The following is a 12,701-nucleotide window of genomic DNA, read 5'->3' as shown; positions in this document are numbered from 1 at the left end:
AGAGGAGAGGGCCCAGCCCACTCTCACCCTGGGACGGACGCGCAGAGGTGGCCCAGGAGGCCAGGCAGGCAGCATCGGGATGGGGAAGTGGGAGGAGGCATGGGAGCCTCCAGCACCGCGTGGCCAGACACACCACCCCAACTCACCCCTGCCTCCTCCAAATGGCCTCATGCCCCCACCCAGGGTGCAGGCGGGCGGCCTCACTCTGGCAAATGCCGGGGCCTCCCTGAACGGCGATCAGGGGCTGCCGTCACGGAGCGTGGCTTCTCTCAGGTCAGGAAGCCAGTGTGGCCGGAATCCACTGCTCCCGGTGGGTGAGCCCCATCCGCGCTCAGCGCTCCTCAGCCCATCAAACGGGCACAGCGCCCATCTGACCTTCCTCGATGTGGCTGTAAAGCTGTGAGGCCCAGAAAGCCCTTTATCCCTAATGACAACAGTTGGCATTTGTGGAGCGCAGACTTGGGGCCAAGGCCTGTTCGCACGTCTTGACGGCTCTAACCCCCACCGCAGCCCTGGAAGGCGGGGGCCGTCGTCGCCCCGACAGCACAGAGGAGCGCCCAGGGGCTGAGACCCGACCCAAGGAGACTGCCAGCTCTCACTAGGGATTTGTCACCTCTGTTGCTGGAATGGGGGTGGGGGTCCCTTTTCAGCGTGGACCCTCTCTATCTGCATTGCAGGAGACCCGGGTTTGATCCCTGGGTCAAGAAGATCCCCTGGAGAAGGGCATGGCAAACCACTCCAGGAATTCTGCCTGGAGAATCCCACGGACAGAGGAGCCTGGCAGGCTGTGATCCACGGGGTCACAAAGAGTCGGACATGACTGAGAAGCTAACACCAACACTAACCTCTCTGTGGAGCCAGGGGAGGTGCCAGGCCTTTCCGGCCCGTAAGGATGGTGCAGCCCTTGGCACAGGTGTGGCATCAGCGGTGCGGAGCTCTGGCCCCAGCTTGAGTGCTGACCAATCAGATCTAAGCAGCTTGCACCTTGGGGGTCCCAGTTTTCCAACTCGTATGATGAGAAAACAATACCTGAGCCTTCAAAGATCTAATAATAAAAGGGCAGTAAGCTCTTTTTGAAAAACACAGACCCCTCCGAAAATCTGAAGTTTCAATGCTGGCCTTGACCTTGCCTTTAGAGAGAAAGGAGCCCCAGCGTGAAAGGTGTCCCCCCTCAGGCCCCAAGCCCACTGCTAGCTGCCTTTAAAAGACCTTGAGGGCAGAGGCTGTGGTCATGTTCCCTCAACCCCTGACCTGGAGAAGGGACAGAAGAGTTAGGAACATGAGCCTCAGGGGTGGAACGGGGAGGGCAGGCCCGGTGTGGACGGCACGGTGTGGGCTTGCACGGCTTTAGCCACTAAAAACCACAGGCCTCGGAGTCATCCAGCTCCGCTTTCTCCTCCCACCCTCTACCCAGCCCATCAGCAGGTCCCGAGCTTTACCCTCGGCCACGCTGGCCCCAGCGCCCCCACCTCCCCTCAGTAGCCTGGTCCTCCTGCCTCTGACCTTGTTTGTCTCTCCCCAACCCTGGTCTGTTCCCCAGGCAGCAGCCAGGAGGAAACTGGTAAAAGCTAAATCTGACTCTTCCAGCGCACTACTCACATTCCTCCCATGGCTCCCCATTTCTGCTGAGGAGTCCAGTTCCTTGCCAGGAGGCCCTGCATGACCTGCTGGCCCTCCCCTCGCCCCTCTGGCCTCACCTCCTACCATTCTTTATCTCCTCCAGCTCCACTGACTTCCTTGCTGTTCTAACCCCAGGGCCTTTGCACCTGCTAGGAATGGTTCCCCACCCCCCACCCCCAGATTTCCAGTTCTGCTCCAATGTCCTGACCTCCCCCCATTTCAACTCTCAACTCTTTTTCCGCCCCAGCTCTCCTCCTTTCTCCCTTTCCTCCTCACTTTTGCAATCTGCATAACACTTGTCACCATGCGACAGTCTCTCAACACAGTAGTCATCATGCTTGCTGTCTTCCTCTCCCACTTAAAACATCAACTCTGTAAGCCTAGCGATTTTGTCTGACTCTCTGCTTATTTTATCAACATCCAGAGCAGTGCCTGGCACATAGTAAGTGCACAAGACTTATTTATTGAATGAATGAAAAAAATGTCAACCTTTTGGAACATTCATTCAGTAAATAGCAGAAACACTGAATTCTGTACTCTAGAGTCAAACACAGTCACCTGCACAGTCGATGTCCAATAAATGCTGATAAAGACAGAACCAAGAGCCAGCATCCCAGAAGAGTGGGGATCCCAGATTCCTCCTGTCCTCTGTCTCTGGGCCCCTTCCTCTCCTCCTGGTCAACCCTTAGGGTCCAGTTCCACGGTCTCTTCCTCCATGACTCCCCGTGATGTTTCTGCCCTTGGGGAGGTGCCCTCCCTCCTCAGGGACCCGAAGTACAGACAAAATAGGTGTCAACAGCCTCGGCCTGTCACCCCCCTGCTTCACTCTCCCTTCACATCAACCACAACCATTTCTGAGTACCCACTGTGTGCCAATCTCTTCATACACTCTATTTCTAATCCTCATAACAACCCATTAAATATATAAATGAATCATAACAACCCCAAAATATACACAATGGAATATTACTCAGTTATGAAAAAGGATGCATTTGAGTCAGTTCTAATGAGGTGGACGAAACCGGAGCCTATTATACAGAGTGAAGTAAGTCAGAGAAACACAGTATAAATAGAGTATATTAACACATATATATGGAATTTAGAAAGATGGTAACAACGACCCTATATTCAAGACAGCAAAAGAGACACCATTTTAAAGAACAGACTTTTAGACTCTGTGGGAGAAGGCGAGGGTGTGACGAGATGAGAGAATAGCAGTGAAACATGTATATCACCGTATGTAAAACAGATGACCAGTACAAGTTCAATGCATGAAGCAGGACACTCAAAGCCGGTGCTCTGGGGTGACCCAGAGGAGTGGGGTGGGGAGGGAGGTGGGAGGGGCGTTCAGGATGGGGGGCACATGTACACCCATGGCTGGTTCATGTCGAAGTATGGAAAAACCACCACAATAATGTAAAGTTAACTAGCCTCCAATTAAAATAAATAAATAAATTTTAAAAAAACCACATTGAAATAGGTGGTGACTTCTCTGCCTTCTCTGAGACTCAAACACGTTAAATAACACGTCCAAGGTCACACAGCAGGGGGGAGGCAGGGTCAGAGGCAGACCCAGGGGTGAGTCCCTCCCCTGCTCCGGTGCCCAGAGTCATTCCACGGGTGTCACCCTAGCCCTCCTGGCCGAAAGGACCAGCTCAGCTCAAACCTGGACGGGGCCCCGGGAAGCCAGAGCTGCGTGCCCTCACCCAGGGCGGGCCTCAGCTTCCACAAACGTTCCCACAGCTCCCCAATCCTCAGGTCACCCAGACATGAATGAGTTCACTGTGCCTGGCCTGGGGCCACACAAGGACCCTCACCAGCCCCTGCTGGGGCTTCCGAGGCAGCAGGAAGGGTCCAGGTCAGCTGGAACACACTGTCCTCTCGGCCCTCCCTGTGACATACCGCCAAGCTGACTCCGGGTTCTGTTCACACATTCCCTGCGGCCTGGGGTGCACGCCGTCCTCCTTCCCACGGATCGCCTCTCCCCAAAACTGCCCTGCTTCCCTTCGAGGGCCAGCTCAGTGCCCCCAAGACGCCCACTTCACCCCACACCCTGGTGCAGCTCCTCAGCACGCCCGCCTTCAACCACGCCTCGCTGTCTCAGGAGGCAGCCTGCTCTCCCCCAGGTCAGCCCTAAGAGCAGCCGGTTACGGCCCTGCCGTGGGGCCGGACAGGGCAACCAGGTTCGAATCCCAGCTTTGCCACTTTACGGGTGGTGTGACTTTGGCAAATGGCTTAAATGCTCTGTGCCTCAGTTTCCTTATCTGCAGAATAGAGGTAATGCTACCCCCAACCCCACGGAGTTGGTGTGAGTTCACCGTTATTATTACCGTGGGTATTATTACACACACTCCCCAGAGCTTCAGAGCTTTCAAAACAGGAGGCTGTCTGGGTGATCTCCCTGGTGTTAGTCCTGCAGCTGTGTCCGACTTTTTGTGATTTCATGAACTGTAGCCCGCCAGGCTCCTCTGTCCATGGAATTCTCCAGGCCAGAATATTGGAGTGGGTTGCCTTTCCCTTCTCCAAGCGATCCTCCCCACCCAGGGACAGAACCCGAGTCTCCTGCATTGCAGGCAGATTCTTTACCCTCTGAGCCACCAAGGAAGCATCTCCCTGGATGCCCTCACATCTCCTTCTCCCCTCTATGGACCAACATTCCCGCAGATGTTTGCTAAGGACCGAACCGTGTCCCCTCAAGTTTATACAGTGATGCTCTATCCCCGCGAAGTGACTGCATTTGGAGACAGGCTTTCAGGAGGTGATTAAAGTTAAATGAGTTCACAGGGTGAGGTCCAATCCAACAGGATCAGCGTCCATGTTAAGAGGAGGAAGGGAGGGACGCGCCTTCTCCCCAGGCTCCAGCAGATGGGGGCGCCGGGTGAGGACACAGCAGGGCCGCTGTCGACAAGCCCGGAAGGCGGGTCTCACCAGGGCCCCAACAGGCCCTCGATGTCGGACTCCCAGCCTCCACACTGTGAGAAATCAGTGTCTGCTGTTTAAACCGCCCAATCTGTGGCGATCTGTTACAGCACCCCAGCTAGGACCGCTTTCCATGAGATGGCTGGGCTTCATCTAGAACCCCAGGTCTCCAGGTACCCTGGAAAGAGAAAGTCCCAGACCTGGCTTCATCTTGCCTTCTTCTCACTGGATCTAAAAACCAGACTACCCAATCTCCATCTCCTGTGAGGTGGGTGACCCGGACAGTCCCCAGAGGCCCTGCCTCCAGAAACTATAAACCCCAAGGCAGGGAGGCAGCAAAGGGATGGAAGCAAATGGGGAGATTGAGCAAGGCAGACCTCCGAGAGACACAGAGCTGAAGGAAATGGGTGGGCCCATCCCAGGAGGAAAGGGTGGAAGGGACCCTCCCCTCCCCTCCTCCCAGCCGCTCCTCAGACCCCAGACTTCAGCTCCTCACCCTCCCCAGCCTTTCCCCTCTTCCTCCAGCTCCACCAGGCCCCAGGCCCTCCCTTCTGCTCTGCGCTACCCCGTTCCCAGGCCAAGCGGGTGGGGTGACATCTCATTAGGCCCACCCACCTCTAGGGAGCCTGGAAGCCCGTTCTGGGTGCTGCAGGCTGAGCAGGGAAGGAGACCAGGCTTCCCCCACGGGGCCTACACTGCAGCGCAAGCAGGAAACCAAGCAGTGGATAATATCACTCATTAGATGATAAACGTTAACAACAGCTAAAGAAAATCAAGCCGGGAAGAGGGAAGTTGGGGCAGCCTCAGGTAACGACCAGCTGACCTGGTGGACACACACCCCGGCTCCCCACCTTCCTGGGGGCTCATCTGGGGCGTGTCCTACACTGCTTCTCTGAGGGGCCCGCTGGATGGAGACGCCGCTGCCCACAGCGGGAACCTGCTTAATCAAGAACGCTTCCTGCCTCACCTCCACACGCTCAGTGTTTCCAGGGACCACCTCCCAGTGACCCACTCTAACCACAGCCCCGTCTCAGGCTCCACAGACGGGGTGGGAGCTGGTGGGAAGACAGGGCCCTGTCCTCTCTGCTGTGGGTACGTCTCCTCGAGACCACTCATCCCACAGGCGGATGCTCTGTCCTGACAAGGTGTGTCCTGTCCCGAGCCCTCTGCATCTCCAGTCTGGAGGGGCAGGAACCAGGTCTGCCTGCCCTGGGGGCGATGCTCCTGGGGCGTGCACCGCAGGTTTTCCCGAAGGCACAGAACTCTGAGCAGGGAGGAGGGGCCCCCCCACCCCGAGCAGCACTCACTCTCTGCCCCTTCCTGGCTGAGGAGACCTCTGGGGCCACGGCTAGGCAGAGAAAGGCAAGAAGCACGCACTCGGTCTTTGAAGGACATCTTGTCCCACTAGATGCCCTGGGGCAACTGCACAGTCCGGGGTTGGCGGGGAGAGTGGGCACTGCATCCCTTCCCTTGTGAGGCTGAAACCCACCTGCCCGTTACCCTGCAGAGGCAGGGGGGGCAGCCACTGAGCCAGACACTCCTGGCTTTAATTGCAGCCCTGATCCTTCCAGTGCAGCTCCGTGCTACAGTGTGAACAAGCCAGAAAGCTCTCTACCTCGAGGAGCTGACACTCTAAAAGGCTGGCAAGACAAGAAACTGGCCAAAAAAGTAAATGATCAAGTGTGTTAGAAGGTGACAAAGGCTCTGGGGAAGAACAGGGAAGCGGGGGGAACAGGGAGGGATGGTGGGGGCTGAGGAGTGGTTTTGTTTTACACAGGCTGGTCGGAGAAGGCCGTTCTCAGAAGGTGGGATTTGAGCAGAGTCCTGAAGGAGGTAAGGAAGGGAGCCATGCAGATATCTGGAGGAAGAGTGTTCAGGCCACGGGAACAGCCGGTGCAAAGGCCCTGGGGTGAAGCCCAGCTGCCAGGGTTGAGGAACAAGGGGGCCGCGTGGCTGGAGCAGGGGGAGTGAGGGGGAAGGCTGAAGTCAGGGAGGCTGACTGGGAGGTAATGCAGACACGTGGCAGCTTGTAGGTCAGAGGGGGGCCTGTGACTTCCCCCCGCCCCCCATCGAGTGAGTCAGGAGCCACTGCAGGGTGTGAGAAGAGGTAGGGTGTGACCTGACTTAGGTTTCAAAAGATTCCTGGCTGCTGGGGGAGGTGAAGGGGAGCGTGTATTACAGGGGGCACCTACTGGCAGGCAGCTGCAGCCCCCGCCCTCCCCCCCAACTGAGGGAAGATGGGAACTCGGAGCAAGGCACTAATGCCGGAAGCTGGTGAGAGGTGCTTAGAGTTGGAAGATACTGACTTTGGGGCCAAGAGGATTGGCTGATGGTTTGGATGTGAAAGCGAGGAGTCCAGGTGGTGCTGGGGTTTGGGCCTGAGAGCCTGACACGGGGGTGCTGCTTCCCGAGATGAGGAGCACAGCAGAAGGACCAATTTAAGGAAGCCCGGAACTCAGCTTTGGAGCCCTGAGAGACAAGTGGAGATGCTGCTTCCTCTCCCCAGACCTCCTACACCAGGGGCACGCGGGGAGGGCCAGCCCAGGCCAAACTGCTCTAGTCCTGGGGCCTCTGATGCTCCTGCAGCCGCCCTTCAGCTCCAGCCGATGCAGGGAAGGCTGCGGGGGGTGGGGCCCAGGTGCCCTGGGCTGTGAGCCCACTGGTGGGGCTTCCGTTCTGGTGCAATGACTGCCCCAGAGTCTGGGGGTAACAGAGGAGACAGAGCGAGCAAACGCAGAGCCCAGGACGCGTGGGACGGAGAAAATGGTGGAGAGGGGGACTGTGGCCTAGAGAAGGCCAAACAGGAGCAGGAGTTCTGGGGAAGGGTCTGCTCTTTCCAGCTTCTGCCAAAAGAGTCTGCCCTCCAGGCCTCACTGGCCCCTGTCCTGGTGGGGATGGGATGGACGCTGGTCGGAAGGAGAGTGCCAGGACTCGGAGACAAGGGGGCGGTGCACACCGGTTACTGGGTTGCTGGCTTCTGAGCAAATCTGCACCTCCCCACCCAGTTCCTGCCACCCCCAGGCCCACCTTCTCACCTGGGCCCTTAACCTCGAAGTAGGAGACCTCCGTACCTATATTCAGCAAGTGCAACTACGGCTTGCAGAAATGAATGAACGGAGCTACGTCAGCTTCTCAGCACGCATCCCCTGACCCCATCACCTCGGCCCTATACCAGGGCCCCCGAGTGCCCAGGGAAGGGGGAGCTCCAGTGTGGTGCCGAGACCCAGCCAAGGAGCCAGCCCAGCTCTCAGGGGCTGCTGGGGATGGAGGGCAGGTGGGAGAATGGGGCAGACCCTTCGGGTCCTAAGCCCCCTGGGCAGGCTGGAGGTTGACACACCACCCCCTGTCCCCCTGGGCTGGGATCTCCCCCCACGCTGGCCGAGGCCCTTCAGCTGTGGCCCAGGGGCCCCCGGGCCGGTGCTCTGCGCCCACTGCTCTGCCACAGGCCCTCATGCCCGCTCTGTGCCCACAGCCAGGCAGTGCTGCCCAGCTCCTCCCCAGGCCCGGCCCCACCCCCTCCCGGGCAGCAGCACAGTCTCCTCTGCAGTGCCCTAGCTCCCCCAGCAGCGTCTGAGTCCATCCCGGGGGCCACGCTGCAGAGGGACAGAGAGGGGAAGGGAGGGCCTTGGGCACCCCACCCCATCAGGGCGGGCCCCCACCCAGCATGGAGACCCTGGGCTTGCGAATGGGCCAGGTGGGACAGGGCCCTTTGGGAGATCTGGGGGAACTGGGTCTACCGGGAGAGCAAGGAGGGGAAGGGCCAGAGCCTGGGGGAGAAGAGAGAGGTCTCCTCCCTGACCTGGGGTCTAAGCCCAGGCCCTGAGACCACAGGGGGGCCAAGCTGGTGTGGGGGTAGGAGGTGGGCCTGCTGGTTCCCGATGGCCAGGGCCTGGGACTGCCCCTAGCGGGGGTGGGCGACATCCTCCCCCCCCCATCCCCACTGCCACCCCCCTCAGCCTGGGGAGCAGCAGTACCACGGGCTCCTGGAAGCTCTGGCCCCTGGGGCCCACTCTGCGAGGGAAGGGTCACTTCTCTGGTAAGGACCTGTGGCAGGAGTGCAGAAAGGGACGGAAGCGCAGAGGGGCAGTAACGGGGACAGTCCTGATGGGGAGGACCCAGCTTCTGCAGAGGGCCTCTGGGGACTCAGGCTGCGTCCCACCAGGCCCACTGGTCCCAGGGCTTGCTGCCGGGTCCTGCCGGTAGGAAGGCAGGAGCGGACGCCGGCCGCAGTCTCCGGACAGCCTCTTCCGGCTGTCCCCACCGAGATGCCTACCTGGGCCCGTCTGGGCACCAAGCCCCGGGCACGGAGGCGCGCGCGGCCCCCGCTGGGCCAGGCCGGGGCCGAGGGGCCGGCTGCCCTCCTCCTGCTCCGTGGCGGCGGGCGGGGAGAGGGCCTGGCGCCCGGGCCAGGGGCTCTGTCCTTCTGGGTTCCCTCCACCACTCGCTCGCGAACGCAGCGGCTCCAGGGCTGCAGACGCCGGCTCCCCGCCCGCCGCCCGCCGCCCGCCGCCCGCCGCCCGCCGCCCGCCGCCGCCTCCTCCCCGTCCCTCCTCCCGACCCGCCTCCTTCTCCCGCCTCCCACCTCCGTCTGCTCGTTTCCATGGCAACTGGGCAATGCTGGCTCAGACAGCCTCCCTCCCGCGGACACCAGGGGACGCCCGCCTCCCGCGCGGTGCCCGCACCTCCAGGCGGGCACGCGCACGCTTCACCTTGCCGGGCTCCGGCAGCCACGCCCCACGGCGGGGCGGGGCAGGGGTCCCCAAGACCCTGCCTCCCAAAATGCCTTCAAGAATTTGGAAGTTGCATCTTTCCACATGCTTCCCTCAGGTCCTTAAAATGTTACCATGTGTCGCTCTGCAAAACATTTCTACTTGCTTAATCACTTATTATCATTCAGTCACTCCTCAATTTCAGACTTGATTTTTCTGGGTCAGGCCAAGTGTGAGATGCTCCTCTACGATCTCATTCCAAGAGATTCCATACCCATTTTACAGATTGGAAACTGAGGCCCATAGTAGTAAAACAACCTGTCTGGGCATCCAAGGCTCCTGGGCTCCTTATTGGCAGCGAGGCCTTGTGATTCTAATTCTGGTGTTGCTCCCAAGGCCAGAGCTGTCCCACACACCCCACAGCAAACATGTACTCCACATGTATGACCCATCCACACCAATACTTGTCCATGCACATGTGCATGCCAATGACATATTTACACATACAAACACTCATTATATGTATTTGCACATGTGCATTTCCACAAGTCTGTGTACTTACCTATATGTGTACAGATAACACACACATACATATAACTGTAACACTAATATCAATGTACACCTATCTTTGACATGTGTACACCCATCTACATGAATCCGGAACACAGAATGCACAAACTCTTCCCCCACAAAATCGCAGCTGTACACACAAGTCCCCAACCTTGGCCTCGTGGGAGGGGATTGGTGACACAAATGAGTGTCCCAACCAGGGGACTGAACAATGAGCTCCTTCCTAGGAGGCTCTGTCTGCTCCTCTGGACACTAATCTGCCTGTGGTCTCTCAGTCTGCTGCTGGGGGGCCTGGAGGGGACTGTGGGAGGGTGGGGAGACGGGTCCGCCTCCCCCACTCCCTCTCCCTCATTCTGAAAGTCCTCTGTCTGGTCCAGACTAGATCCCATCTACAGCCCCTCAGCCTAGGCAGCTCACAGATACCCCCCACCCCCTAGTTGCTGTCCAGTCCTGGTACCTGGAATTAAGACAGGATTGAACAAAATAGACCCCCTTCCCCAAAAAGAATCCCAGACTTCAGAGAGCCCTGCCACCAACCAAGAAGGATAGATAACATCCAGTGGGGGCCAGGGGAGGGGGTCTTTAGGCCAAGAAGGGTCTTTAGGTCAGTGTTCCCCACGGGATGCGCTACCCTCAGCCCAGGACAGCCTCAGAAAGACCTCAGGCAGGGTCACTGAAGGCCCTGTGCCCCAGGGCAATACTCAGGGATCCCGCACAGCCAGAGAGGGCACATGCAATCAGAAAGAAGCGGAGGCCCATCAAAAATTAAGCCAATGCCCATCAGCAGATGAATGGATAAGGAAGCTGTGGTACATATACACCATGGAATATTACTCAGCCGTCAAAAAGAATTCATTTGAATCAGTCCTAATGAGATGGATGAAACTGGAGCCCCTTATACAGAGTGAAGTAAGCCAGAAAGATAAAGAACATTACAGCATACTAACACATATATATGGAATTTAGAAAGATGGTAACGATAACCCTATATGCAAAACAGAAAAAGAGACACAGAAATACAGAACAGACTTTTGAACTCTGTGGGAGAAGGTGAGGGTGGGATGTTTCAAAAGAACAGCATGTATACTATCTATGGTGAAACAGATCACCAGCCCAGGTGGGATGCATGAGACAAGTGCTCGGGCCTGGTGCACTGGGAAGACCCAGAGGAATCGGGTGGAGAGGGAGGTGGGAGGGGGGATCGGGATGGGGAATAAGTGTAAATCTATGGCTGATTCATATCAATGTATGACAAAACCCACTGAAATGTTGTGAAGTAATTAGCCTCCAACTAATAAAAAAAATTAAAAAAAAAAATTAAGCCAAAAAGTGCCTGTTAATACAGTGACAGCCTCTTCCACAGTTCATCCCATCTACAACCCTCTCGGTCATAAGACTGCTGCCAATTAAACCAAGACATGCTATTAATAAAGAGCGTATGTAGCATTCTAATATCAGTGATGTCAAATGTGAGGGGGAAATCATCTTGGAACAGATGAAATGGGGCACTTCATTCATTCACCGGATATTGACTAGGCACCCACTATGTGCCTGGGGTTCTACATGCTGGGATGCGGGCCACCAGCAAAACAAAGTCTCTGCCCTCAGGGGTGACGGGCTAGTGGATTTACTGGACCCTTGTTCTCTTGCAGCATCTCTGTGAGGCTCCAGGACTGATGAGGAAAGAGGCTCTGAGTGGTTAAGCAATTTCCCCAAGAGGACAAAGGCAGAAAATGCCTGGGCTGGGATTTGAACTCCCTGCCTGCCAAGCTTATTCCATGGGTTCCATTAGGAAAGATCTGATTGGGCAACATGGTGACAGCCACCCATTTTCTAAAAGGATGCTTCTCATCCTTAGATCAAGGCAGGACAGGGTCACATGTACTCGAAGTCAAATAGTGGGCATGAGTGAGGATCCCCCCAAACGACCTCAGAGGTGACTTCCAGCCTGGCCTCCTTGGTCCAGAAGCCTGATGTTGTGTGTCCCCAAACCTGGAGGTCCTCAACAGTCAGTGAGGTCCACACCCAGGCCAAGAGTGTGGGGATGCCTGGTGCCTGAGAGCAGAGGCTCCCAGGAGAGCTAGGGGGCAGGGAGGGATTGAGTTCCCAGGAGGCCCTGTAAGCAAAGCCCCCGGCCCGCCTGCCAGCCCCCAGGCTCGGATCATCTTTCTCCTAAACAGCCAACTCCATCCAGGGATATCAAAGACAGCCGCCCCCCCCCCCCCACCTCCATCAGCCTGATCCAGCCCCATCTGCTGTTGGGAGGGTCCCCAAGAGAGGTTCATGAGGGAAGAAGACAACAAGATTGGACAGACTTAGTTTCTGTCAAAGTTGACATTGATAAGACACCCCCTAAACCAGCAAAAATACCGGTAACAGGTTACACCTGTCAGCCTGTGCCCTTCAAAACTACTCCATCTTTATCTCCTACCTTCCTCGTCTCCTTCTTCCCATGTGGACCCCCATTCAGGGGAAAATCGTCCTCTGCCAACTTTTTTGTCTTTTGGTGTTTTTTTTTTTTTTTGGCCTGTGGGATCTTAGTTCCCCAACCAGGGATCGAATCTGAACTCCCTGCAGTAGAAGAATGGAGTCTTAACACCTGGACTGCTGGGGAAGTCTCCTCTGCCAGTTCTGTGGCAACTTTCCTCTGCATGTTACTTGAGCTAGAAAAACATCAAGGAGTTGCCATCTGCAACTTGTAGGCCCCAGACAGGCCCAGGGACACTCCCTAATCCACACACACACACACACACACACACACACACACCCCCTGTGCCCGACCTCCTGGACCTTAATCGTGTTCCAGTCCCACAGGTTGGATCAGTCTACAAATAAGGAGGGGGCCTCGCCCAGGCCACAGGGCAGCTGCTCTCGTGGCCCCCA

General features: G+C 57.1%; 1 protein-coding gene across 3 annotated transcripts in view; it reads right to left on the bottom strand.

Annotated features, from left to right (window-relative positions):
- Positions 1-12,701, bottom strand: part of PACSIN1 (protein kinase C and casein kinase substrate in neurons 1) — a 64,425-nt gene that overhangs the window by 19,513 nt on the left and 32,211 nt on the right. The window contains exon 1 of one of the 3 annotated variants that reach the window (XM_043907213.1): positions 9,122-9,144. The exons of 1 other annotated variant lie outside the window; for it this stretch is intronic. The gene's annotated coding sequence lies outside the window, so the exon portion shown is untranslated. Of the gene's footprint in view, positions 1-8,812; positions 9,059-9,121; positions 9,145-12,701 lie in introns of those variants that run through there. One more of the 3 variants, XM_043907212.1, reaches the window with a different exon arrangement.

The sequence above is a fragment of the Cervus elaphus genome, chromosome 7, assembly GCF_910594005.1.
Source record: "Cervus elaphus chromosome 7, mCerEla1.1, whole genome shotgun sequence".
Taxonomy (NCBI): Eukaryota; Metazoa; Chordata; class Mammalia; order Artiodactyla; family Cervidae; genus Cervus; species Cervus elaphus.
The sequence above is the reverse complement of the archived record's forward strand: the minus strand, read 5'-3'. Positions and strand labels throughout refer to the sequence as shown.